A 5,161-nucleotide genomic window follows, 5' to 3' on the forward strand; every position below is an offset into this window, starting at 1 on the left:
AGCTTGAAAAGATTATACATGCGTAGAAAAATTCTAGAAGTATATTTATAAAAAGGTGAGCGTGAGATCGCTAAAAATGAAAGTAATGCTGAGAGCAAAAGAAATAGTTTATCCAATACCAAATGTCAGCCCTGAAAACATATATTCAAGTAACATTATAATGAGCAGGTTGTAAGTATGTATTTAGGAACACATACACATAAATACTCTCTATCTCTTTTTCTCTTTCTCTTTCTGCCTGTCTTTCACAGGTACACACACATACAAACACACACACACACACACACACACACATATATATAATAAGAGTTAATGAGAAAGAGGTCCTGAATTAGAGAGCATGGAAGGATATACAGGAGGGTTTCAACAGAGGAAAAGGAGGTAGGAAATGATGTATTTATAGTCTCAAAAAATAAATTAAGTAATAAAAATTGTGGTGTCATTTCTTAGTTCAGGGGGTCTAAATTTTAGCATTCTCTGGAATTTTGTGATTGGCTGTTAACATATAATCACTGTCACAGATCTTTGTTGAGAGGATCACAAAGAATGGTATTTCTAGCACTTTCTGGTGATATTAAGTGGCTGCTGTTTATTGGGGAATCAGTTTGAGGTCCACTACCTTAGTCTGTGCATTGGTTTAGTGTAATTGGTGCCTGGAGATAGTTTCCTTTGGTTTCTATCTGACCTTTACTTATGTTGCTGAGCAAATTTCAAAATTTCTGTGCTTCATTTTCTCATCTAGAAAATGGGGATGAAAATAGCAAGTTTAGTTAATGGGTAGCTGTAAAGTCAAACCTTAGCACGGTGTCTAAATGTTTTTGTGTCTCAGAGCATGTAGATATTAATACATTAATATTAAGAATTTTATAATTGGTTGTACCCACATCTTTGTTTTAAGCTGTGAACATTGTAGTAAATACAGTATGACAGTTTAGTTCAGGCATGTTATATGTATTGTTACATGCTAGCCTCAGTTTTCATATCTACAAAAAATTAATGATGTCTTACCTGCACTTTTTTTGGGATGGATTAAATGCTATGTTATATATTCACACACTCACACACATATGCACATACACATATAAGGCTTAGCACATTACTAAGTCCATTAATATCAACCTGCTTACTTTCCATACCAATTCAGACTATGTGTTATCCATTTACTTAACAAACATTAATGATCTCTTAGTTCTGTTTTCGACCTCAGTGTTGCACCATTTCACAGGACTTAAGCCCCAGTCCTTTTAAACGCAAGGTACATAAAGAGTAAATCTGGTGCTTGAACTAGAAGCTAAAAAGACAGAGTGTTGTAATGAAACAGTGCCATTAGGAGCAAGCATTCCAATTCCTCTGCTGCTCTGCCACTAATGCAGCATTTAGTGTTGAACAAATCATGTCTCTGCTTCACTGCTGAAGCGTTGGGCAATGTATTTGTAAGTTCCTTTGGATTTCCGCTTTCATTTTACCTAAAACTTCTAAAGTTCTATAAATTAGGTGGTAGAAACTTCTATGTCTTTTTGTACCAGCTGGATAATGAAGATGTGTAAAATTGTTGGCTAGCTATAGAGAGTCATGACATGGCAATTTGGAGAGCTCACGCCTGTCTGGAAAAAATTTATACTAAAACTGCTGTGAAAACATTTACATTATCAAATCAAACCCACTGATAGGATGCATTCTGCAATGCTTGGTCTTGTATTAGTCCTTATTTAGTCACTTAGAGTTGTCCATATTTTAGTGTGTCTATTTTCAGAATATGCTTTGCAATTAGTAACCTTTCTTTATGAAAGCTTGCATATTTTAAAGACAATCATTGTTTGAATATTTATGGTTAGACTAGGCAGGAAGAATGACACTCTTTTAAGGTAGGAAAGTGGGTTAATTTTATAAGGCAAAGTACATGAACTCCCTTACAAACTGCTTAGCTGTTTGCAGGTCCCATTTCAATGTGAAGTGACATGATAATAATTGTGTAGCAGGGATAGATTGCATCCAGCCAAAGATTGTTATGAACATGGACACAAAGAGTCATCCTGTAGCTGGAGGCTTGAGGGGTAGGGTACAGTGATATGTTTGCACTGTGAGTCACTGATATTGGAGAAGCACATTAATCATGTTTATCTATGGGACACAATGAAGAAAGGAAGCATGGTGTACGTGTGTAGCAGTTGTAACACTGAATTCACTAAAGAAAGGGTATCTTTTGGAAGAATTACTACCAACAGCAGGGCTTATGAAAAGAAAACACCAAGTAAACTATTTTCCTTCTTATTCAAAAGGAGAAATTTTGCTCTGAAAATTTTCTGATTCATTTCCCTCCTGGAGTCAGATACTTTTTGGGAAATGAGAAGAGATCAAATAATTTATTTGCACACTTACTTGACTTCACTGAGATTGTTAATTAAGTTTTCACAAGAGTGAACTGGAGAGGGAGAATGTCAAATTAATTTTGTGTGTATAAAATGTAAGTTGCTCAGAAGGAAATAAACCTTGAAAATAAATAACTACAAGAAATAAACCAAATGTTAAAGACAGTAGTATCTGACATGATGTTTAGGTTTGGTAAGAAGACTTTTCCTATTAAAATCTTCAAACCTTAACATAAAATCAGATACACTGAATCTGACAGAAGAGAAAGTAGGAAATAGCCTTGAACACATTGGCACAGTCAACAACTTCCAGGAACAGAATACTAGTAGCACAGACACTGAGATCATCAATTAATAAATGGGACATCCTGAAACTGAGAAACGTCTGTAAGACAAAGGATACTGTCAATAGAACAAAACAGCAGCCCACAGATTGGGGAAAGATTTTCACCAACCCCACATCTGACAGAGAGCTGATTCCAAAATATATAAAAAACGCGTGAAACTAGACTTCAACAAACTAAATGATCCAATTAAAAATGGGGTACAGATCTAAACAGAGAATTCTCAACAGAGGAATTTCAAACAGCTGAGAAACACTTAAAGAAATATTCCACATCTTTAGCCATCAGGGAAATGCAAATCAAAATGACACTAAGGTTTCATCTTACACCAACCAGAATGGCTAAGATCAAAATCACAAATGACGGCTCATGCTGCAAGGATGTATAGCAAGGGGAACACTCCTCTACTGCTCTTGAGAGCACATACTTATACAGCCACTTTGGAAATTAATATTGTGGTTTCTCAGAAAATTGGGAATTGATCTACCTCGAGGCCCAGCTATGCCACAGCTGGCTTATACCCAAAGAATACTCCATCATACTACAAGGACACTTGCTCAACTATGTTCATAGCAGCTTTATTCATAATAACCAGAAATTGGAAAACAATCTAGATGTCCCTCAACTGAAGAATGGATAAAGAAAATATGGTACAGATAAGCATGCTACAATCCACAGACTCAGAGAGCGTAAGTAGTAAGGAGGATTTAAGGGGGACAGTGCATAAGGATTTCCCTGGGAAAGGGCAATAGAATAGATTTCAAAGGCAGTCTTGGGGTAGGTGGGGTTGGGAACAGGAAGGATCAAGTGTGGAGGGGGAATACTGGGAGAAACAACTGGAATTGGGGGGCATTTTGGAGGAAAGGTGGAAACCTAGTGCAATGGAAACTCTGTGTAACCCTAGCAAAGATTCCTAGTAATAGGGAACATGGAGCCTGAACTAGGACACCAAACAAGCCACAAAACCTTCGACCTACAGTTTGTCCTGCCTGCTGAGTGTTCTGGGACCAAAGCCTAGCAGAATTCTCATCAAAGAGACCAGAGAGACTTCAACCAGCAATTGATGAGAACAGATGCAGAGTCCCACAGCCAAACATTGGGTGGAGCCCAGGAAGACCTGCAAAGGAGGAAGAGGAAGGATCTGAGGAACCAGAAGGGTCAGGGACCCTGCAAGAACAAGGCCCACAGAATCAATTGACTCATGAGAGCTCTCAGAAATCAGGGAGCCTGTAGGGGCCTGACCTAGGTCTTCTGCATGTATGTTATGACCGAGTAGTTTGGTATTCTTGTAGGATTCCTAACAGTGGGAGTGGGGACTGTCTCTGACTCTTTTGCCTACTAGTGGGACCCTTTTCTTCCTACTGGGTTGCCTTGTCCAGCCTTGATGTGATGATATGTACCTGGTCTTATTGTAACATGGTATGCTTTGTTTGGTTGATGTCCTGGGAGGCTTGCTCTTTTTATGATGTGGGGGACTGGGAACAGGGGAGGGAGAGGAAACTTTGGTCAGGATGCAATATATGAGAGAAGAATAAAAAAAAACTTCAAACCTTTTAGGAAATGAATTATAAATTGAAATAATTAAATTTAACTCAGAGGTTAGGAAGTGAATCTATTTTGACAGAATCCTATGTAGCAATTCTGTATGCACATCTTTGATTACTCTGTAAAAGTATTAACCATTTTTAATTTTGAGAAGTACGTATTTTAATGTAGTTTATAGACCATACTTATCATAATATGTTGCACAGCTATTTTCTTTATTTTTTTTAGTTTATTGAGGTCTGTTGGCAGGACCTTTATTTGAATATATTTAGTTTTCAGCTTGATAAAGTATGACATGTACACATGTTAAAATATCACCATAGCCAGTATGATGAACAATATAGCACACCGAGAAGTTTCTTTTTGGCCCTTTATACTTCAGTCTCCTGAGCTTCCTGACTCTCCTGGCCTCCTCTGTTTATCATTAGGCATTCCATGGCAGATTCATCATAATTATAGGTTAGCTTGTTTATCCAGAAGTAAATATAGAGTTATGTAATAGGCACTCTCATGTTGCCCAGTTTATTTCACCAGTCTAAATGTTTTGACATCCCATCTTGTTTTTGTTACTTAGTGACAATTCATTGTTATTTAATTTTTTTGCAATCTTTTTCTCTTATCTATATGAATGGACACTTCTCCCCAAGTCTTTGCTCTTGGTTTTTGTTTTTCGAGTTAGGATTTCTCTGTGTAGCTTTTGCGCCTTTCCTGAAACTTGCTCTGTTACCGCAGGCTGACCTCGAACTCACAGAAATCCGCCGGGCTCTGCTTCCCGAGTGCTGGGATTAAAGGCATGCGCCGCCGCCGCCGCCACCACTCGGCTCCCCAAGTCTTAATGAAGACAATATTTTCCTCTGGAAAAATAACTAGCAGTTGGATGACTGAGTGCTTGTATAATTAACT

The sequence above is a fragment of the Peromyscus leucopus genome, chromosome 12 (genome assembly GCF_004664715.2).
Source record: "Peromyscus leucopus breed LL Stock chromosome 12, UCI_PerLeu_2.1, whole genome shotgun sequence".
In the NCBI taxonomy this organism is placed as follows: Eukaryota; Metazoa; Chordata; class Mammalia; order Rodentia; family Cricetidae; genus Peromyscus; species Peromyscus leucopus.